The following is a 24393-nucleotide window of genomic DNA, read 5'->3' on the forward strand; positions in this document are numbered from 1 at the left end:
CATGGTCCTTTAAGAATAATGTTGGGAACTAGGGCTTGGGATGGTTAGGGAATCTCGGGGAAAAAATACATTGGAGAAAATAAGAGGAACAAAGAAGGCATTGGACACTTGTATTGAGTGGAGGGGGTGATGGTAGTGCAATGTGGAAAGATAGCAGAACTGGCCTACTCTCATGTTGCTACCTTGAGATGCTAGCACCCATGTATGCTGCTCTACTCTATGGTCAGACCATATCAGGAAAAACTCCGGGTGCCACATTTTAAGAATGACATTGATTAGCTGGAGGGTATCCCCATTCACCAGACATTCCTGATAAGAGGTGGGTGGCCATGAAGGATCTCAAGAACATGCTGCATGAGGATTGGTTGGAGGAGCTGGGAATGTATAGTCTGGAGAAAAGGCTTGATGGGGATAGTGAATAGATGCTAATCTCAAAGTTGTGAAGATCTAGGTTCAAGCCCCATTTCTGATGTTTATTGTCTTTGTGATGTTGGACAAATCACTTAACCTTTCATTATCTCCAACCCCTAGACACTTTAAAGATAGTAAGTGACATAGCAGGTGGGGCATGACATTGGTTGGGAAACATTCCTTTCCAGGACCAGGGTGGGGAACCTGCCACCTGCAGGCCACATGTGGCCCTCTAGGTCCTCAAGTGTGGCCCTTTGACTGAATCCAAACTTATTCAGTCAAAAGGCTGCACTTGAAGGGCAGCTAGGTGGTGCAGTAGATAGAGTTCTGCCCTTGGAGTCAGGAGGACCTGAGTTCAAATCCAGCCTCAGACAGTTGACTCTTATTAGCTGTGTGACCCTGGGCAAGTCACTTAACCCTGATTGCCTCAGTAAAAACCAAAAAAAAAAAAAGGCTGCACTTGAGGACCTAGAGGGTCACATGTGGCCTCCAGGCCTCAGGTTCCCCACCCCTGCCAGACCAATGAAATCATAGTTCTAGTTTCCCTCAAAATGTCTTAGGGAAACATGGTAGCTATGTTCAAGTATTTGGAAGAAGAATTGGGCTTTATTCAGATTGGTCCCCTAGGGCAGAAATAGGAGCAATGAGTAGACATTACAAAGAGAGAAATTTAGGGTTGATGTAAAGAGAATTTCCCCAAGAATGGGAGCTGTCCAAAAGTGGACCACACTTCCTAAAGGATATTGGGTCTTGTGTCACTACAAGTCTTCTGGAACTGAGTAATTGTTAGGTATGTGTAGAGAGGATTCCCATTCATGTGTTGCTATGCTATATGATTTCTGAGGTCCTTTCCTGAGTTTCTGTTATTCTATGAATGAGAGTGACCTTCCTGCCAGTGGGGTTTGCTGCCGCTGCCCTAATACCGTGACTGTGGGGTTCAGAGAAAAGCTTTGGACTGAGAGAAGGGAAACTTGGGTTCCAGTTCCAGGCCTGCCACTAATTAGGCAAGCCATGTCATCTCTCTGGGTCTTCTTTTCCTGACCTGTACAATGTCAAGGCTGGACCAGATTATCTTTAAGGGGAGAGGGTACAGAGTGTATACAGATAAATACAATGCACATACAAAGAGATTAGAAGAGGTAGAGAGCACGGCCAACTGGGGGAGGATTGGGAAAGGCCTCCTATAGGTGGTGGTTTTGAAGAGGGGGGAGAGAGATAAGGAGGGAGGAGAAGAAGAGAGGGAGAAGAGGTGAGAGGGAGAAAGAGGAAGGAGAGGGAGAGGGAGAGGGAAGGGGGTAAAGGAGGGGAGAGGAAGAAAATGAGGAAAGAGAAAGGGGGGGAGAAGAAAGGAGAGAGGGAGGGAGGGAGGGAACAGGAATGAGGAGGAAGGGAGGGACACCCCCACCTCCCCCCCCACGCACTCATACACACACAGAAACAGAGACTGAGGCCCTGACAACTGTGTGTCTGAGTGTGCTGGAGATGTGGAGTTTTCATTGATTCTTTCTTTGTTGCTCAGAGCACCGGGTGTTGGCACGCAGCAAAGGGGAAATGATTTGCTGATGGACAGTGAATTGGAACACTATAATAAGCACCCTAAGGTGTCTTCATCTCATAATAATACCATCTGAGATGGGAACTGGAAGATTGTAATCTTTCCTTCTGTGTGAAAAATTAGCTTTGGTGATATTGACCATGGTGTTCCCATCTCTCCTCCTGCTCTGTAATGGATATTCTCATTTCTTGTAAAGGAACATATGTTATTTGTTATATATTCCACCGGGACTGATTGGAATATTGTTCCTTTTTACTCATGGCAGACCCTTCCCAGAAAGCCTTATAGCACAATATTATGAAGAACCAGAGCTGGAGACTGTGATTTATTGAGAACAGAGTTCCCAAGTGAGAGATTTTCTTGTTTTCTCTGGAACTCCATCTTTATTGCTTGTGACCTTGAGTAGGTTGTTGAATTTCTAGGTCACTATGAGCCATCTCTGACACTTTTCTGGCTGGAGTAAGACTCTAAGATGAAAGAATATCTCATTGATCAGTGGTGGGCAGTGGAAGAAATTTCTTCCAATCAAAGCCAATCACCCATTTATATCCTCAGTGCCATTCTCTCCTGTCTCCTCCAAGAACTTGCTGTATTGATCATTCCTATTTTCTGTTGCTTTCTTCAGTCACCTACAAATAAGTTTAGGTCTTCCCCAATCTTAAGACACTGTCTCTTACCCCTGACATCTCTTGAAACTACTTTCTTGTGTCTCTTCTCCTTTTTACTCTCAGAAAGAATTGTCTCTACTCACTGCCTCACTGCCCACTCATTTCTCAACTCCTTGTGATCAGGTTGGCATCCCCAGTCACACAAGATTATCAGTCTATTAATTAATCTATAACCACTTACTAAGTGCTTACTATGTACCATGCATTTTACTAGGGATATATAAACAACAGCAAAAGTTTCTGCCTTAAGGAGATTACATTCTAATGGTAGAGGCAACATGGCACATATGTAGTTATATACAAAACAAATACAAATAAAATACCAGATAACCCTGGAGTGGAAGGTGCTAGCAATTGGAGGGGCTGAGGTGGTAATCAAGAAAGGCCTCCTACAAAAGGCAGAGTTAAAGCAACTTTTGATTTAACCACAGCTTGTGCCAAGTTTTGAGAGAAACCAGGGATTCTAGGAGGTGGAAGCATGGTGGAAGAGCATTCTAAGTAGTGGAGAAGCCAATGTCAAAGTGTAGAGGTGGGAGATAGACCACTACGTATGAAGGATAGCAAGTTGACCAGAAGGGTAGGATGCACAGAGTATGAAGCAGGGTAATGTTTATGTAGCCTGGAAAGGTAAAGGGGGGTCAGGTTGTGAAACGCTTTAAGCGACAAACAGAGGGTTTTGATCCTGGAGGCAATTGAAAGCCACTGGAGTTTACTGAGTAAAGGGAGTGACATGGTCAGACCTGCACTTCAGGAAAACCATTTTGGTAGCTCTGTGGAGGATGTATTGGAATAGGGAGAGACCAGAGGCAGAGAGATAACTTAGGAAGCTATTGCCATGATTTAACAAGGAGTGATGAAGATCTGAATTAGTTGGGTAAATGGAGAGGAAGGGGTCTCTGAGAGATGGTGTAAAGTTAGAAATGACAAGATTTGAATTATATATTCCATCTCCTACTTATATGTATTTGCAAGGGTCATTTCACATGCCAGAAGGTTGTGGTAGAGCCTTCTGATTGCTCTGACTAGCCACAGTAGGACACACTCTACCTTGACCCCAACAGAGTGATGTCATTTTTTTTCCTCTTCAAGAATAAAAGACAACAGCCTCATTTGCAAGGGTCATTTTCCATGCCAGAAGGCATCCCATCCTCACTGCAGCCTCTCAGAAGCTCAGGTCCTACCCCTACTGTGAGCCTTTCCCAGATCCCTCCCTTGTCCCTTTCATCTCAAGTTACCTGGTATTCAGTCATTTCTGTTCAAGTTGTACTTGTCCAAAGAACGTAAAGTGCTTAGGGGCAGAGTCTATGTTGTTTTTATCTTTGTATCTCCAATGCCCAGCACCATAACCTCCAGTACTTAATAATTGCTTGTGGAATTGATTTGCAAAGATCTAGACCTCTTTGGAGAGAGAACACAGAAGAGAATAGAAAATGGAAGTGTTGAAATAATTCCTATGAATCCTGGATCCCAGAGGCACCTAGTTCCAGGGATCAGTGGAAAAATCCATAAAGAAGATCACAGAAACAGACCAAAAGGGCTGTGGAGAATCCATCTGCATTCCAAAGGATGACCTGATGAAGGAATCTTGGAGGGTGATGACTATTTCTGCCACCATCTTCCCTTCAGAATTGAAGCAACTTTCAGTTCACCTGCAGCAGGTAACAAGCTTAGGTAATTTCGAGGCTGAATGGTGGAGATAGTAGGGCAAGAAAGGCCCACATTATATGAATGCTGTTGGAAGTCTGGGCACAATGGAATGCATTTAGTAGAAATCATAATATTCTTTATAAGTGGAGAATTCTTTGTTCAGAGCCCACTCAGTCTCTGGGCAAGTATAGATGGCTACACAGAGACATAGTGTTCCTGAGTCCCATAAAACCCTATGGTTTCTCACAGAAACCTGTGTCCTGAGTCACCACCACTGAAGATGGGGGTAATATTAACTAGCATTTGCAGGGTATCCCAAAAGTCTTAGGGAAGTTTTGAGTTACTAACTGTTAAAATTACACTAAAACTGTTAGGACACCCTCTATAGAGTGCTTCAAAGTTTACAAAGCACTTTACATACATTATCTCAGCTGCTCCTCAAAACAACCGTGGGAGGTAGATGCTATTATCCCATTTTGTAGATGAGGAAACTGAGACAGACAGAGGCCAAGGGACTTGCTCAGGGCCACATAGCTCATAAATGTCTGAGGCAGGGTTTGAACTCAGGTCTTCCTGACTCCAGGTCCATTGTTCTAATCATTGCACCGTCCTGCTGCCTCTGGAGTTAGAGCAATCACTGCAGTAGCATGGCTTTGCTTGTTGTGGGCACAACTGCCTAGCACCCAAGTCAGGAAGAGGAGTAGGGAATTCGCTTTTGTGCCTTTCTTGGCACTGCTGCCATTGAAAGAGGTGAACTTTGAGATTCCTTCCAGCCTTGGGTCTTTGGTCCTCTGTCATGGAATAAACCAAGGCTCCGAAGATGAGGAGTCAAACCTAGGTCTCTCCTGTATTGTCAAGTCTTAAGATCTTTCTTCCAACTAGGTATTTCCATTGCATATGTTAAGATCATGCTGTATCCCTTGACAAATGCAACCAGAAATAACTTTGTTATCTCATTTAGTAGAATGTTAGCTCCTTGAAAGGGAAAGACTGATTTTTGTCTTTGTAATGCCTAGCACAGTGCCTGGCTTAATAAATGTTTAGAGGATTGTTCAGAAATTGACCTGTGTTCTTTGAATCTCAACTCAATCTCTTACTAACTGTGTGATCTTGGTTAAGTCAATTCACCTCTCTGGGCCTCAATTTCTTCATCTGGAAAATGGAAGGATGGGATTAGGTCAGAAGTTTCCAAACTTATTTGGCCTACTAACCCCTTTTAGAAAAAAAAATTACTCAGAGACCCCTGGAAATCTACTTTCTTTAACCTTTTAATGTTCTTTTTTTGAAATTTGCATCATTTCAAAAAAATAAAATATGTTTTTAAAAATGATGCATCTTAAATTTAATAATTTATCATAAATTTGTGGGGAGAAGTTTTCCTGCATTGAAATTTTGTCGATGCAATATTGTGTCATGTATCTGTATAGTATCATCTTGTACACACATCTTTACATGTACATATTCCTGCCAGTGCATGCTGGACTTCCTGACAATGCATGACAAGCTCATCTGCCAACACTTGCTTGTTAAGACCCATGGGCAGATTTGACCGTTGATTGGTTATAACTTGCATTTGGTGTGTTTATTTGGAAAAATAATATAATCACTATGACTTTAACTGTGTTATACAACAGATGAAATATGTACAAACGGTTTTTCAAAATTTTCTTCTCTTCTTTCCTCATGCTTCCACCACCCCCTTATTTTTATTTAACGCCCCCCCCCAATTGCATCTGAGGCTACTACTGCCCCCCCCCCGGATTGTTCCAGCACCCCCAGGGGGTGGTATCACCCATTCTGGGAACCTATGGCTAGATTATCCCATCTGGCTTTAATATGCTAGGACTGGGTGGATTCAGCCTAGGAAATGATCAGAGAGGAATGATGGAATGGAGGAGATGGGTGTGGTAAGAACAATTAGGAGGGACAACTGGGAGGAGCCATGGAATTCTCTGGCAAAATGGGGATTAAAATGGTCATTTTGTGGGTCAAAGGTTAGCCAGTATATGTGATTCTTTTGGGAAAGAAGGGGAAAAAAGGGAAAAATGAAAGGTAAAATAAGGATCAGCACTTAGTGAAGCCAAACGAGAAACATTTTGGAAGGACATCTGTATAGTTACAATATACAAACCAAATTCACTCGGTTCTATAGAAAGGGTATTAGCTCTGGACCTCTGCTACGTAACTACCTGTCTGACCTTGGGTAAGTCACTTAACACCCTTGGTCCTCGACTCCTCAACTATAAAATAAAGGGGTTGGGCTAGATGGCCCCTTGCTATTCTAGGATTCTTTGGATGGTCCATATGTGGAAGCCCCTCCATTAATGTGGATAACTGAGGTGACTATTTTCTAGTCTTGGGAAGCAATTATTTTCTAGTCCTTTCCAGGCTTAGGAAGGGTGAGGTTCTAGATAGAACATTGAGGCAGAGATTGCTTCTGGTTCTCAGAACAGGAGGGGGAGCAGGGGGCTTGGGGTAGAGAGATGGTGTCATGGCGCCAGCTGTCAGCCCTGGCAGGCATTTCCCTCAGAGCAGATGGAGCCTGAATCCACTGCCTTCCAGAGTGACTCAGGCCTGAGCTCTTTCTGCCAGCAGCCAAGTCCTGTCAGGTGGGCCTTACAACTCTGGAAAGCTTCAGAACAATAATAATACCTGACAAATAATGCTTTGAAAACCTCTTTGACTTACATGATCTTATCTGATAAAGATTCTTTGCCTTAACCATCACCTTCACCACCTTATCTAACCATCTCAGAGTAGGAGCTGCTTAGGACTTGGACAAAGTAAATACGTTTGTTTTGAGGAAGGAGCTTGGGGGTGGGGGTTGGGGTGGAGGAGGTGGAATCCTTGATAGGTTTGACCCATGGCCATTAACAAAAGGCACAGCCAGGGGAGGGGCAGAGCTAAGATTTGAAACCCCATCTTCTGGCTCCAAATCCAGGGTTCTTTACAGTGGACCAAGCTAGAACTGGACAAATAGAGAGATAAAGTGTTTATTAAGGGCTTACTATGTGCCAGGCATTGTGCTAAATGCTGGCAATACAGATACAAGCAAGTAAGACAGTCCCTGCCTTTAAGGAGCTTATATTCTAATGGTGGGGGGGAGAAGGAATATATAAAAGAGCGATGGAAAAGAGTGGTGCACAGGTGCAGTAATATGGTGGATAGATGGTCCACAGTAGGTGTGAAGGAAAGATATGGCTAACTTATTAGAGCCTGGAGTCTAAGGCTACAGAGGGGGAAGAGATGGGGATGATGTGCCTGCTGTCCTACATGCCTGGAATGCACTTCCTCCTTCTCCCTGATTCATAGACTCCTTCTGGTTAAGATGTTGCTCAGGCACCATCTTCTGCATGAAGCCTCTTCTGATTCCTCCAGCTGCTGGCCTTCTGCCATAAACTTGAGAGAGAGAGAGAGAGAGAGAGAGAGAGAGAGAGAGAGAGAGAGTGAGAGTGTGTATGTGTGTGTGTGTGTGTGTGTGTGTGTGTGTGTGTGTGTGGTGTTGTGTCACACTCTTTGTAACCCCATTTGGGATTTTCTTGGCAAAGATACTGGAGTGGTTTGCTGCTTCCTTCTCCAGCTCATTTTACAGATGAGGAAACCGAGGCAAACATGGTTAAGTGACTTGCCCAGGGTCACACAGCTAGTCAGTGTCTAAGGTCAGATTCAAACTCAGGTCTTCCTGCCTCTAGGCCTGGAGCATTATCAACTGAGCCACCTAGCTGCCCCATTTTCACTAACCTCTAATTGAAATTTAGCATTTGCTTCCATTAGCTTGTAAGTTCCTTGAGGGCAGGGACTGTCTTTTGCTTCTTTTTGTATGCCCAGTGCTTGGTACAGTGCCCAGTACATAGTAGGTGCTTAATAAAGGTTTATAGATTAATCAATTGATCTTTTCCATAAAGCCTTCCTTGAATTCTTCAGGCTGCATTGATCTCTTCTCTTCTCTGGATTCCTGTGGCACCACAGAATAGAGAATATTAGAGCTGATTTCTTAACTCTACAAAAGAGGAAAATGGGCTCAGAAAGGTTAAGAGATGCAGTGCTCTTTCCATCATACCCTGCTGTCTTTCCACCTGGGAAAGGGGAGACCTGGCTTTTGGTCTCCACCAGTATAACCTTGGGAGTCGCTTAACCTTCTGGGTCCCACTTTCCTCCCTCAGTGGGACAACGGCAAAGGTCTTGAACTTAATGATGAATAAGGTATACTTAGGTCTAATGTTCCAGGGGAAATTCCCTCTCCTGTACTTCCTTCAAGATGCTGCTTTTGGGAGGAAAGCATTTTATAAATCAGAAAGAGCTATAGATATTTGGTTTTCAATTATTCATTATTATTGCTATTACTTCACTTACATTTATGTTCCCGACTACACTGTAAGCTTTTGGTGGTCCTGGAATTAACTCTTATTCATTTTATTGTCTTCTCTGTTACAGCTTGCACAATGCTAGACACCCTTACATACTAGCTGTGTGACTTTTGAGTGAATCCCAACTTCTCAGTGGCCTGGCCAACTCTTTAAGACTAGATGGATAGAGAAAGCACTTAACTATGTACTGGGCGAAGGTCGGGGATATAGATATAAGAAATAAGATGGACCCTCCTGCCCAGGGGCTTTCATGCTGATTGGGTTAAGACAGGCCGTAAAGGAAACTGAAAGCTGGGGCTGGTTACTGTTGAGGAGGTAGAGCCGTCCAGATAGTGAGGTGACGTGGGAGTGAAGTGAACATGTCTGGGGGCTCTCATGAAGTGGCAGTCTGGGCCAGGGAAACCTCCATCAGGAAAACAGACTCCTTGTGGGGGGCATCCTCAGGTGGGCAAGCTGGCTGTTAGGTGGTGGAACAGTCAATAGAGTGAGCTGATCTGATAGTTGTGGTTCAGTCATTTTCAGCTGAATCATACTGTCCATGGGATTTTCTTGGCAAAGATACTGGAGTGCTTTGCCATCTCCTTCTCAAACAATAGTTAAGTGACTTGTCCAGGGTCACACAGCTATTAAGTGTCTCAGGCTGGATTTGAATTCGGGTCTCCTGACTTCTGGCCCAACACTCTATTCACTGCCCTCAATCTAACAGTTGCTCATCTCTAAAATAGAAATTTTAGAGCGGGAAGGAATTTTAGAGGTCCTTGAGTTCAACCCCCTCATTTTACGGATGAGGAAACTGAGGCTCAGAAAAGTTAAATCACTTGTGCAAGATCACACAACTATTAAGTGTTGGAGATGGAATTTTAACCAAAGTTCTTCTGGCTCTAAGTCTATCTCACCGTCCCCTGGACATGCCGTATAATACCATGATCCTTATGCTACCTTCCCTCCAGAATCTGTTGTTAAGCTCAGAGGAGTTAATTTTTGTGTGAGTCTTCACTTACCTCAAAGCTTTTACTTTCTTGTAGAATGTAAGCCCCTGGAGGGCAGGGAGCTTCTTCAGCTTCTTCAGCTGTGCTTAGCCCAGTACAGGTCCTTTGGGAGTGCTTGCTTGAAGCTAATTGCCTTGTTTCTCCCCCAATGCCTGTTGAGTAGTTAGATGATTGTGTTGACTCAATGCAGGTACTATGTTTCCTGTTGTCTCTGATGGTCTAGAACAGGGGTGGGGAACCTGTGGCCTCGAGGCCAAATGCGGCCTTCTAGGTCCTCAAGTGTGGCCCTTTGACTGAATCCAAACTTCACAGAATAATCCTCTTAATAAAAGGATTTGTTCTGTAAAACGTGGACTCAGTCAAAAGGCTGCACTTGAGGACCTAGAAGGCCACATGTGGCCTTGAGGCCACAGGTTCTCCATCCCTCACATATATGTGAGAACACACAAATGTACATACATGTGCACATGGCACACACTCATGCACATAGCTTATAGTCATGGAAACTTGCTGGGATCTTCGTGCAAAGGCATGAGCCCTCCTGGGAGGCTAGGACACAGTGACAGGAGCCTGCCTTGGCCCTGGCAGATCTGAGGTGCTGTCACCCTAATTGGAAGTGGCAGGTGGGTCCTTCCTTCTTACTTGGGTTTTTGTTCCTTCTTTTGAGAGCTCTGGTTCGTCATGAGGAGGGGGCAGCCAGACTTCTCTGGGCTTGATCTAGGCATCCATCCTTTATGCCAGGTCATTCAAGTGGGTCACACTAAAAGCTTTCCAATCCAGGACCTGAGTCCTCAGAGGACCTCCTGAGCTTGGGGGTGCAGGGCAGGGAAGGGAGGTCATTATTATTATTATTATTATTATTATTATTATCATTATTGCCTCTCTTCTCCTGTTTTTTCACTAAAACACTGACTCTTTCAGGGTCTCTTTCTCTCCACCTATCCTTTTAAAATTAGGATAAAAAGAGACAGAAACAAGAAAGTTTCTCTCCTTCCTCACCTCTCCTGATCCCCTCTTCTACATGTCAGAGCTGGCCCTGTTTGGAGTATCTTTCAACATGCCCTCTTGGGGTCTGTCCTATTGAACCACACATACCTCTCAGCTCAGTTCTGGGTCTTCTCTCAAGGCCTTTTTAGGGAGCTGGTAGGCTGAGCCCAAGAAGGCTTCCTTAAGGGCTTGACCCATGGGGATGGAGGAAGCGAACTAGACTAGAGGGAGCTGGTTGGTATAGTGTAGTAGCTAGAGGGCTGCCTCACTTAACTAGCTGTGTGACCTTGAGCGAGTCACTGAACCTCTGACTGCCTCAGTTTCCTCATCTGTAAAATGGGAATAATAACAGTACCTGCCTCACAGGTTCTCATGAGAATTAAATGAGATAATATGTAAAACACTTTGCCAGCCTTAGAGTGCTGCATAAATGCTAGCTATTAGTATTGTTGTTGATAAAGTTGGAAAAGGCACCAGTTGGGTCCAAGGTTGAACCAAGGCCAAGGAGAACCTCATCAAACAGCAGCTGGCTGAACACGATATATGTTTGTTATTGGCTGTTTTATAAGAGGGGATAGGAAACAGGAACTGTTTCAGAATCACAGAATTAGAGAATTTCAGAGTGGGAAGGGACCTCAATGGCTGCCTAGTTCAATCTATACCTGAACAAAAATTTTCTAAGCAAGATCTAAGATCAGTGATCTAGCATTTACTTGAAGACTGCCAGTGAAGGAAACTTGCTGCTTTCTAAGGCTGTTTGAAACCTATTAGTAGAGAAAGGGTAGAAATACATACCTGATCACTTTGGGGAAATGAAGTCTCAGAGTAGGAAGTGGTTCTGCTTCCCTGAGGCCTCATTTCTCTCTATATTTCCAGGTCTGAGCTCTACTGTCAATTACTAGGTAGATACCTGATTCGTTGACTTAATGAAGCTAGCCCTGTTTGGTGAAGTAAGAAATAGAATATGGGTCTATTCTCTAATGAAAAATGTCATCATAGATTTCTGGGTCCTCTGTCTAAGAAGAAAGATCAAAGGATCATGGCTTTTGAACAAGCAAAGACCTTAGAGGTCATTTAGTCAAAGCTCCTCTCTTTTCTGGAGAAGAGTAATTACTCTTTATTAATTAATTATTAATAATAGTAGCTAACATTTATATAGCCTCTAAAGTTTGCAAAACGCTTTACAGATATGATCTCATCTGGTCCTCACCACAACCCTGGGAAGTGGATGCTATCATTATCTCCATTTTACAGTTGGGGAAACTGAGGCTAAGAGAGGTTGAGCAACATCATGGACATAACAGATATTTCTGTAAGTTCTTTAAGGTTTGCAAATGCTAAGCCTCCCAACAAACCTGTGAGATAATCAATGAGTAAGCATTCATGAAGTGGGCAAGGCTCCATACAAGCCACTGTGGGTACCAAGATAACAATGAAACAGCTAGTGCCTTGAAGGAATCTATATCTTTTCAGGGGAATCAGGTATTTTTTGCTGTTGTTGTCTAGTTGTTTCAGTCATGTTCAACTCTTTGTGGCCCCATTTGGGGGTTTTCTTGTCAAAGATACTAGAGTGGTTTGCCATTTCCTTCTCTAGCTCATTTTACGGAGGAGGAAACTGAGGCAAAGAGAATGAAGTGACTTGCCCAAGGCCATACAGCTAGTAATTATCTGAGGCTAGATTTGAACTCATGAAGATCATTCTTCCTGATTCCAAGCTCAATACTCTACCCACCATGCAACGTAGCTGTACAGGTATAGATAAAGGCAAAGTGTATACAAGGTAATATATGGTCATTTGAGGAGAGGGTGGAGGGAGAGGAGAGGCACTAGCAGCTGGGGGGATCAGAGAAGGCATCATGTAGGAGTTGTTACTTGAGCTGGGCTTTGTGGAATGCCTGGAATTCTAGGAGGCAGAAGTGAGCAAGTGGTCAGGGTAGCTGTGTGGAGAAAGGATCAGAGAGTGGAATGTGAGCCAGGAAACCAATCAGGAGGGCTGTTGGAGAAGTCCAGGTGGGAGGTGATAAGGGCCTGAATTGGAGCAGGGCTATGTGAGAAGAAAGAAGGGGATGCCAGGGATTTGTGGGGGTAGAACTGGGGAGATTTGGCAACTGACTGGCTCTGGGGGATGAGGGTGACTTTAAACTTCTGAACCTGGGTAACTTGAAGGTTATCACTGCCCTAGAAATAGGAAAGTTTGGAGGAGGGGTGGACTTGGAAGTGAGTGGGAAAATAATGAGTTCAGCTTTGGACATGTTGAGTTTGAGATGACTAGAAGATAGCCATTTAGAGACGTCCAGTAAGCAGCTGGTGGTGCAGGTCTGGAGAGAGGTGCTAAACGTACCATTGCCACCATTTTTAAGATGAGAAAGCTAAGGTTCAGAGAAGTTATGTGACTTATCTTTGGTCACACAGTTTGTGTCAGAGACTAGATTTGAATTCAGGTCCCTGACTTCAAGTCCCCTATGATATCTGCTATGTTCTACTTATTATCTTTTGCAGATAACTTTAAAGAGCGAAAATCAATTCCCTGGGACCCTGATTTGAGCAGGATTCCCACCAGGGACTTCTGGGGAGGCAGTGTGATAGAACGCAATGACGCAAGAGTGGGGCACCAGAAGATCTGGGGTCTAGTCTTCACTCTGCCAATCAACCAGATATGTAACCTTGAGCAAGTCCAATTTATTCTAGGCTAGAATTAGGTGTCTTTCTGTTAGAACCAGCCCCAGTGAGATTATTCAGTTGTTGTGTCTAATTGGGGTCTCCTCCATTTTAGAGCAAAGCATGGGAAAGACATAGCCCCACTGTGAAAGGATTGGAGAACAGGATTTTGGGAGAGGTTAAAAGAGCCAGGCTATTTTTGCTCAAGAGAAAAAAGACAGCTGAGGACAACTTAATAACTACCTTCAAAAATGGTGAGGATTTTGTGCAGGAGGGTAACTTAGAAGCTATTTTTCATCCCAGAAGGGGCAGAACTAGAGGAAATGTGTTTAAACAGGCAAGCAGGGTTTAGATTATACATAAGGAAGAACTTCCTAGTGGTAAAGGAGATTAATTAAGCATTAGGACCTGACATTGGTGGGGAGAAAGAAGGTGGGAATTGGGTGTGACCCACACCAGGAATGCCCATCCAATTGACTTGCAAGTCAATGGCAACATCTTCCTGACGTCATAGCCCTCTTCCAGAACAAAGGACAAACCACACACACACACACACACACACACACACACACACACACACACACCCCACATCACTAAATGTTTAATGATAGTCATTATTAAACAGCTTTTGAGCAGGGACCTTCAATATATCTATATTTATTTATATATTATATATATCAGAAGTTGCCAGTATGAGACCCACAACCCTCCCAGAGTGTGTCCTGAAACAGATTAAAATGTAATTTGGAAATATTTAGCAAAATAAATAAAAATACAATATAACATAAATAATGTTAATTTGTGGTTTATGGAAAGATTTGCTTCTATTTGAGTTTGACATCCCTTATATACATGTACTACTATATTAACCTATTATGTGTAATATAAAACTTGCATAAATTAAAAAAGGATAAGCTAATGTTGAAATTAACAATATTTTAAAATTGATTTTTATTTTAAATCTTGTGGCAAAATGTACCACAGGATATAAAATAAAAATTGATAATAGTAATTAAAATTGATAATATAAAATAAATATAAAACAAAACTAGATAGTATAATTTCCATGTTTATATTTTTAACAAATTGGTCCAAACCCCATTCAAAATTTTTGGAAGATTGAAAAACTTGCTAGCAAATTGTTTCCATATTTAAATGTACAGATAGGAGAATTTTTCTAGTTAACATATTTAAATTGTTTTTGGAAACAAAAGCTTAGTTTTTAAATGCCTTGCTAATTAGTCATTATGGCTTCCTGCTGTCATTATGTAATTTCTGAAAGCGTGATAAATACTTTGGGTGAAGTTTATCATTAATTATTGTCAAAGTTCTGTAAATTCACTTAAAAATAATTTTGATAATTGCAATTTTTGACCAACTTTTTTTTTTATCAGATCCAATTAATCATCTGGTAGATGAAGCATTAAGTACTTACTATGTGCTAGGTGCTATGCTAAATACTAGGGATACAAATCTTAAGCAAACAAGACAATCTTTGCCCTCAAGAAGAAAACAACACATAAAGGGGAGCAGGGAAGGAGGGGTGGGTAGGAAGTGTAGGGAGTTGGGCAATGCAGCTTTTGAAGGGTTGGAGAAGTCCAGGTAGTTCATTTCTGGGTGTGAAGTGAACATGATTGTGATCCCTGCTGGAATGGTGGAAGGGGATAGGGAGTCACCAGGGCTGGTATCAGTGTGGCAGTACCTTCAGGGTGGGGAGCAAAGCCACTGTCATTTACCCTTAATGACGCTGATGGAGAGAGCATACTATTAGGTGGAAGTGTTAGCTCCACCATTTTCTTGGTCTTTTCTTGTACTCACATTATTAGTTTAATCTTCAATCTATAGTTTCCTCCAAACGAGGGAGGCCATGACTGTCAAACCCACCATGTTGTGGAACATCCATCCAGTGTTCCCTCAGCATACTTTCCATGCTCTATGTGACACATGACAGTCATATATAGAATGAATGTTCTAGCAATGATTTCTATACTATTGGTGACTCTTAATTCTTGTTTTTTAATAAGAAAAAGATGTTCAGATATTTTCTTTCTACACCTCCACTGGATTGGGTTGTATCCCCCATTTTGGAGACCACTGGTCTGGTGGCTATTCTGTATAAAGGAAGGCAAATGACTTATCTTCTCTGTGTATCTAAGATTACAAGTTCATAGAAAGTACTTCCCATCCCACAAAAAGAGATTGAAAGCCCTTTGGCCTAAGATGTCACATGGAAGGGTTAGGGGGCTGGGAAGTCAGGAGGCTGATGGAGGCTCGGGGCTGAAGGGAAGAGAAGCTAAGGAAGGTGCTACAGGTGCAAACCCTGTCTAGAGCTATTTGTTGCCTCCAGCCTCCGTCTCTTGGATATTCCTGGCACAGGGCCTCCTGTTTGCATTCCATAGAAGCCCCATTCACAATGGGGCCTCAGAAGAGCCAGGGGTGAGGCTGTGGTTGATTGTAAGGTTCATAAACCAGCTGATGTAATGGCGAAGAAATAGAAACCCTTAGATGCTGATTTCTGGAAGTACCTACCAAGTTGCTTGCTTTTACAGTAACACTCTAACTCTGGAGCCAAGATAGCTTTCCTATTCAGTAAGCACCTACCAAAGAACTCAAAGCTCTTTGTAATTCTTTAAAAATATATATATATATTCACAATATCCCTGGATGTAAAAAGTGCAGGCTGGACTTGTGCCATTTTCAGGTATGGAAATGGGTCCAGAGAGGATAGGTCCCTTGATTAGAATCATATAGCACAGTCAGTCCATGCCCTGTCTCCAGAGTATTTCAGGTAGGGAGTGAGGTAGGTGGCAGCTTCTTGCTATGTTACTCTCCCTTCCTCCAAAATTGCTACAGCTGAGACCTCTTGAGCAACTGAGTCAGTCTCTAAGATGGACTGGTGGAGCCTCATTGACTGGCTGTGGACCCTACTATTTCCTTATTGAGAACATGAGAAGATTGGACCAGCAGATCACTATTATCAGCAAGCTTTTATTAAGTGCTTACAAGGTGCCATGGCTTGCTAGGTGGCACCATAGAGCACTGGGCTTGGAATCAGGAAGACTCATCTTCCTGAGTTCAAATCTGACCACAGACACTTACCAGCTGTGTGCCCTAGGCAAGTCACTTAACTCTGTTTGCCTCAGTTTCCTCTTTTGTAAAATGAGCTGCAGAAGGAAATGACAAATCACTCCAGTATCTTTGCCAAGAAAACCCCAAATGGAGCCATGATGAGCCTGAAAAGACTGAAGAACAAAAAGGTTCCAGGCAGTGTACTAAGCTAAGGTCTATCTCTCTAGCCTTAAATCCTATTTGCTCTAGCATCTTTTTTCTGTCATTCAGAGGTTAGTTTGATTCAGATCCCTTTCAGCATCACTTCTCTAGTATCTAACATCCTTCCACTCCTTATGGAGACCAGATCCAGAAACTTCCCAAACTGGACTTAATCTCAGTTGCTGAATTATGAAGACATAATGATAATTGACATTTATTTAGCACCTTAAAGTTTGCGACGTGTTTTCTCATTATCTCTTTTGATCTTTGAAACAACCCTGATTAGCCACATTTTACAGATGAAAAAACTGAGGCTCTAGAGAGGCCAAGTGACTTGCCTATGATGACATATCTATTAAGGTTCAGAGGTAGCCTTTTAACTCAGATCTTTCTGACTCTAAGTTGGCCATGGTCTCATGTTTGAGGTACCAAGGCAAGATGAAACCAGTTCAGTGATGCATGGAAACAGAAGCAGGAAAAATGTGTTCATACTGAACAATTACCCCTTGAAGGAGTGGCAGCAAATAAACCGTCCTTTTCAGACAGGCAGGTCTCTGTACTGTTCTCTGAAGGTACTAGTAGTGTGCCCCTCACCCCTTGCCCCAGAATAGATTTTTCCTTTCTTTTTGATCCAGACCATTCACCAGGATAGAGACCACTCTCCTCTGCAAAATGGGTGCAGGGCCCATTTCCATGAAGTCATCTTCAGCCCGAAGAGATCTCTCCCCTCTCCTGTAGTACTAACTCTCTTATCCACACTTAGACATCCATACATGAAAGGCCTGTGATTTCTAATGGTGTGAAAATTCTCTCCACCAGTGTTGATAACAATCTGTCTCTAACTTAGATCCTTAGGCAGTGGTTAAGTGTCTTCTCTACGAGTCTCATAGGTAGTAAAGGGCTTTGCTGGGACTTGAGCCAAGTCCTCTGATTCTAAATCTAACCTCTCCACTCTTATTATTTCCATTTTCATACCCTTCCTTCCTTAGTTCCCCATCTCTCATGTCCTCTTCTTCAATCCTCGCCTTCCTCCATTTTCCCTTCACTCTTCTCCCTCCCTCCATGTCCTCAGCCTCACTCCCCTATCTGTTATTTCCAAATGCTCCTTGTCTCTCCTCTTCATCTTATAGATAAGGAAACAGAAGCTCAGAAATGTGAAACTACTTGCCAATTGTCATATAGTCATAAAATCATAGATTTAGCGTTGGAAGGGATCTAAGAGGTTATCTAGTCCAATTTGCTTATTTGACAGAGGTTGAAGCCAGGACGCAGAGGGATTTAAGAGGCTAACCTAAGGTCACACAGATAATAAGTGGCAAAATTGGTTCCAAATCTAGCCCATTTTCCATGGTACCATTATGCCTCCCATTGGGCTGAGAGTAGCATCCTAACTCCTGGGCCTGTGTTCTTTCAATCACACTGTACTACAGGAATCATGCGGCTGGGCAGGTCTAGTCTAGCCTTGGCTTTTTGGAAGATCTTGGACAAAATCCTCAGCCTTCTTACCCTTCAGTTACTCCATCTGTAAAATGGGTGTAATACATTGATGTTGATAGCAATAGAAAAGTGACTGGTTGTTCTTTAATTGACAGGAATCAGATATGGAGGAAACTCCCAATTTACTTGCAGAGAGAATGTTTGGCATGGATGCCATTTTGAAGACTTGTCCAAAGTCTGTGTTAAAGTCTGAATCCTAAGTGCCTTGGAGTAGCCTCACAACTTGGCATTTTAGAAAGAAGAATCAGGAGACTTGGGTCCAGCCCCAGCTATGCCACTTAATAGCTGTGGAACCCTGGGCAGGCAACTCGCTTCCTTAACCCTCAGTTTCTTCACCTGTAAAATGGGAATAATGATCTTAGGCAGCCAGGCAGCTAGGTGGCACAGTAGATAGAGTACTGGACTTGGAGTCAGGAAATCCTGAGTTCAAATAAGGCCTCCAAAGCTTACTAGCTATGTGATACTGGGCCAGTCATTTTAACTCTCTGTGCATCAGTTTCCTCATCTGTAAAAAGAAGCATAGGATCATAGATTTAGAGTTGGGAGGGACTTCAGAGACCATCTAACCCAACCATGTCATAAATTTTATACATTAATTTAAATATTTCATAAATGAGGAAACAAAGACCCAGAGAGTGTAGTGATTTGCACAAGATCATACAAGTGACAGAGTTGAGATTTGAACTCAGGTCCTCTGATTCCAAATTGAGTTCTTCTGTTGTATTGTGATTTTTGTGTATGTGTGTGTGCATATGTGTGTTTGTGAGTATTTGTGTGTATGTATATGTGTGTTTGTGTGTATGCATATACATGTGTGTGTGTGTGTGTGTGTGTGTGTAAGAGAAAACATGGGAGGGGTAGGGTTCACACTAGATGATCAAGGTCCTTCTACCTCTCACTTTATCAAATGCTCAGAAATGAAATGAAGGGGCATTTGTGTTGAAGGGAAGGCTAGAGGATGTTTGTAGGTTGACCAGTTTGGGGTCGAGGGTCCTAGAGCAGGGAACAGCCCTGGACAAAAGTATAAAGCCAGAGAAAGGCAGGTGACAGAATTGGAGATAGACGGTGCCTGAAGGTAGCCAACTAGCTTATTATTTTAAATGAGAATGACAGAAAAAAGGAGAACAGCTTAAATGAAACATTGACTGAATTTCAGGGAAAGGCATTGTTTTCCTTTTGTGCTCAGATTGGTTTCAGTGGCAGCAACTGTTGCTAGCAATAGCTACTGCAGTATCGCTGCTGGTATGAAGAAAAATGAGCCTCCTAGAGCTCAGGTGTGGGATTTTATTTAGCCCTGGAGACTGTATTAGGGAAAAGAAAACCAAAATCTACCATCTCTGTTGCCTGCAAAGCATCCCATGCCCTTTTGTCCTGAATTAGGACGTGTTCTTGCTGGGTTTCTGAGAGTGAGGACCCAGGGGCTCCAGGCAGAGACAATGCGGGAGCTTTCCAGGTGACTTCAGATGGGTTCATGCCAAGCAGAAGAATATTTGTTCCTCTGTAGTTGCTTTCTATCATGGAACTGCCCTGAGGAAAAACAAGAAAAGGAACCAGTCACACAGATGTCAGTCTTCTCTTTCCAGTTTGAGATAACTAGCACCCAAGATAATTTCTATCACCTGTCCCTTTCCAAATCCTGCTCTGTGGTGATGGTGATCTGCCAGGGGACATTGTCAAGCAAGAGCCAATGGGCTAGGGAGAATTTTTTTTGGAAGGGGAAATGTATTTACCATCTAAAAAAACCTATTGTATTTATCCTTATTTTTGCCTGTGAGGGGTATAGTGGATGGAGCATAGGACATGAAGGCAGGAAGACCTGGGTTGAAATCTTACCTTAGACATTTACTAACTGGGCAAGTCAATTAACCTCTCTGTGCCTCAGCATATTCGTCTGTAAAATGAAGGGGTTGTACTTAATGGCCTCTAAGGTCCCTTCTATGGTTCTGTCAAGATTAAATTGAACTATCCCCCTCTTATCCTGCCCCCCCTTTTTTGTCTGGTTCCTAACAGCAGACTGAGCATAATGTTTGCCAATCGTTTTTGCAGGTAGGATCCAGCACCTGCCTGCAGAGGGTATTGTCTTTCTCCATGGCAGTCGGGGCTGGAGTCTAGGTCCTATCTGATTTTATCTTGACCTCTGCAACTGGCTGTCATATTCTGGGTTCTTTAGCCCTTCTCCTATTAGTGCCTCCAGTTCTCTTCTTGACATGGCCATCCAACTCTTCTATTGGATTCTGTGCCAGCTAGGCACATCCCATCCATTGTGAAACTTCCTGGAAGTCAACCTGGTCCCAGTTTTCTGGTTGACTTCTTTCATTACAGAGTGAAGCAGCTGGTAGAGATGAAAAAACAAATATGTACACATAGAGCATCCCTTTCAAACATCATACAAGTAAGCAGCCATCGTATTGGCTTTTCCATGAGTACACACTGAACATCAGGTGACCCACAAGGTACCTTATCTCTAGCTTTTGTGTCAGTCCAGGGATGAAGTTCTCCCAGTGAGAGGACTTCCCCACCCTCTCTCAGCTCTACTGCCTGCTAGGAAAACTGTCTGGCCAGAGATAGAAGCTCCATTTGTCATGCACAATTTGTTCTACAGTCTGCCATTCTTATATCAGGCTAAGACCATGGATGGGAGCAGAGTGTAGAGGTCATCAGTTGGAGGGCAAGACTGAGAGAGCCTGGCAGAAGGTCCCAGAGGTCATAATAGGCAGCAGTTTAGAAATCTAGGAAGGCAAGGTACACGAGACTCAAAATCAGGCTTCCTGAGTTCTATTCCTGACTTTTCTGGGACTTAGTTTCCTCATCTGTAAAAAATAATAATAGCTGTCATTTACCTAATGCCTTATGATTTGCAAAATACTTTTAGGTTTACATATATTTCTCTTATCTTTATGCTCCGACCCAGGGCCACCTACACTGATGTGACACATTTGATCAAAAGTACTAAAGGATGCATGATGCTTTAAGGTCCAGTGATCCTCCCTTGATAACATGTTGCCCAATGCATGGAGGAGATTCTATTAGATGATCTTTCAGGTCCTTTCTAACTCTATGTGATTCTTGGATTGGAGCTGAGGGGAATTGAGGGACAAAAGGTGAGGAGATACTGTGTAAGGCAGTGGTGACCGGAGCACCAGATGGCAAGCCGATGCCAAGGTAAGGCTCTTGTTGCTCCGAAAGCTTCTTATTCATTTCCTTCTGGGGGGAATGAATCCCAGCATGTGAGTGGCCCTGAGCCTATAGGAGTGGCAGCATCCTGCTGGGAAGGGTGGGGGCAAGGCTGGGGCAGGAGGAAGAGGCTTGATTCAAAGGCAGATCCTGGCGCTGGTACCTGTTCAGTTATCATTGCCTCTCCCTTTCTAGTTCAGTGGTTTAAAGGAGCATATGAATTTGTCTACAGTGACATGAGTTCTAGCCAGTCAACTAGAGCCCTGGAAAACTGAATGACTGTTTAATCTTTTTTTTTTGTCATTATAATCTATGAGCATTAAGTACTTTATTATATTCATGGCCTATAGTGGGGGTTGTCCAAGCTTAAATATACAACGTTCTGACCAAGAGGAGTCTGTGGCTATAGTGGCACAATGTAATTCATCAAACATTTATGAAGAGTCCAATCTGTGCAGTACCCTGTGCCAGGGCTAGGATGCAAAAGTGAAAAAAAGGATCTCTTAGGGGGATAAGACAGACCCACAAGCTAAAATGTTAAGGAAACAGATTGGGTCAACAGAGACTCAGGGATCATGCATTTAGGGTTCAAAGGAACCTTAGAGGTCATGCAGTTTAATTCTTTCATTTTACAGATTTGGGAACTGAGGCTCAGATAGGGAAAGTGACTTGCCTTAGGGTCTCTTTGTAGTAAATGGCAGAGCTGGTATCTGAACCCACATATTCTGACTCCAAATCAAGCATGCTATCTACTGTACCCTAAAGGCAACAGTATGTCTTTGCACACACCTCTCACCCATTCCTCCTTTATCTCAGAGGCTTCACATCCCCTCTTCCCTTTCTCTCTCTCTCTCTCTCTCTCTCTCTCTCTCTCTCTCTCTCTCTCTTCTCTCTCTCTCTTTGTCTTTCTGTCTCTTTCTGTCTCTCTATGTCTCTGTCTCTCTATGTGTCTCTGTCTCTATCTGTCTGTCTCTCTCTGTATTGCTGTCCCTATCTCTGTCTCTGTCTCTCTCCCTCCCCTCTCCTCTCTCCTTCCCCTTTCTCTCACATAATTGTTCCATTTACTTGAAATTATTGGAACATTCTCTTCTGAACAAGACTGTAGTCCGTTTATAGGGTTTTCCTGCCCTTTTGTGGTGAAATTAGGAGGAGGGCACTCAGACTTTAGTCATGGAACTTAAGGCATCCTCTTTTTTGCTTCCCATTTTTATGAGTTAGAGACTAAATAGCACTTTAGAGATGGAAGGGACCGTGGAAATTGCTGTGCTCAATTCCTTCAATTGATATATGAAGAGACTGAGGTCTAAGTGGATCAAATGAGTTCCCCAAGGTCACATTTAAGTTCAAAGAACTGAGACTAGAATCCAATCTTCTGATTGCCGGCTTAGCGCTCCCTCCACCATAATATACTTCTTGTTGCTAATCTATTCACCCAGCCAGTAATCATATTTGGGACTTGTAGCCAGGACCAGGATCACAGCTCCAACAGAACAGTTGACTGGGTCAGAGATGGAGTCAGGTCCAGAGGAACTGAGGGGCAGGAGTCAGGTCATGGAATCAGTACCTTGAAGAGTGCTACTGTAGTTCATTAGGATGGGCAAAACTTGGAGAAGACAGATAGGATATGGGCTGTCTAAGGGTTTATAAAGGGCTACTCTTGTGGATAGGTAATGCGTAGGATAGGAAACCTCCCCTCTCCTTCTTTCTAAAGGGGCCTCTCACAATGAAGTGACAAATGCCTTCTGCCTTAAGTTATAGGCTTCATATGATTGGGCAGTATGGAAGGTTCATTTAGGGGTTGGAATCCTGAAATCAGCGTACCTCTGCAGTGTAGGACAATTCCTTGGAGGCTATCTTGGATAGCTGAATCCCTGGTGTTTAGCACCTTTCAGAATCTCTGTGCCAGTGCTAGGTGAGAAATAGGGCCTCGAGTCATCTCTTGGTTCTGAAGGTCCCTCGGCCATGTGCTGTCCTTGCTTCAGTGATCAGTGCAGTTTATAGTGGTTTCATTGAACCATGGAATCTTAAGGCTATTACAAATCTAGTTCAGTCCCTTAATTTTATAAAGGAAGAATCTGGGGTCCAGTGAACTGAAGTGATTTGTCCAAGTTTGTGAGTTAGCTGGGACAAATGAATCCAGATCTCCTGACACTTAGCTCCAGTTTGGGACAACCATCTACCATGGCTCCTACGGGGATTTTCAATGAGTGCCAAAACAGTGTGGGTGGTCCTGAGTCTGAGCCCAGTGCCAACAATGACTCAGCTGTAATAGTTACTTCAAAATCGTGATTTGTGATGAAAAAGACTTTAAGGAGACCAGGTAGGGTTTGGCAGTAGGACTTTTCCTGTCTATGACAGGTAATAAATGGGGTTCTTAGTGCTACTTTTTTCCATAAGGTTAATTTTTTTTTATCTTAGGGCGTGTGTGTGTGTGTGTGTGTGTGTGGTGTGTGTGTGTGTGTGTGTGCGTGCATGAGAGAGAGAGAGAGAGAGAGAGAGAGAGAGAGAGAGAGAGAGAGAAGAAGGGGGAGGAGGAGGGAAATCTCTTTCTATTTGGTTGATATAAGACAATTTTGGTGACAGGTGAGTCATAGAATGGCCGAACTGGAAGGGACCTAAATTGTTTTATTTTACAAAATAATTTAATTTCCTGGCCACTCAGTAATCTTGACTAGACACCAGGGTCTTTGAAATTGGTCTTTTTCCTCAGACAAGGTTCATTTGAAAATGCAGGACTCGGGGTCACAGAACCTTATGTTTGGAAAAGGCCTCAAAAGCCATCTAGTCCTGGGCTTGCTGAACAGAATCCACTCTGAGCCACAGCTCCCTCTGGCCTTCAGGCACATGAGACACATGAGAGGCACACAATACCAGTCTCCTATGTTCTCTGTTCTATTTCACTCCACTCCATTCCATCCCACTCTACTCCACTCTACTTTACCGCACTCCATTCTATTTTACTCCTATCCAGTCCACTCTACTCCACTCCTTTCTACTCCACACATTCTACTCTACTCCAGTCCACTCCATTCTACTCTACTCCACTCCATCCCACTCCACTCTATTCTTTTTTTTTTTTGATGAGACAATGGGGTTAAGTGATTTGCCCAGGGTCACACAGCTAGTGACTGTTATGTGTCTGAGGTCTGATTTGAACTCAGATCCTCCTG

The 24393-nt window shown here is 43.2% G+C and overlaps 1 protein-coding gene across 1 annotated transcript in view; it reads left to right on the forward strand.

The window, feature by feature from the left end:
• Positions 1-24393, forward strand: part of SYN2 (synapsin II) — a 265548-nt gene that overhangs the window by 28068 nt on the left and 213087 nt on the right. The gene's annotated exons all lie outside the window — the stretch shown is intronic.

The sequence above is a fragment of the Phascolarctos cinereus genome, unplaced genomic scaffold (assembly GCF_003287225.1).
Source record: "Phascolarctos cinereus isolate Bilbo 61053 unplaced genomic scaffold, phaCin_HiC Scaffold_4;HRSCAF=312, whole genome shotgun sequence".
NCBI lineage: Eukaryota > Metazoa > Chordata > Mammalia > Diprotodontia > Phascolarctidae > Phascolarctos > Phascolarctos cinereus.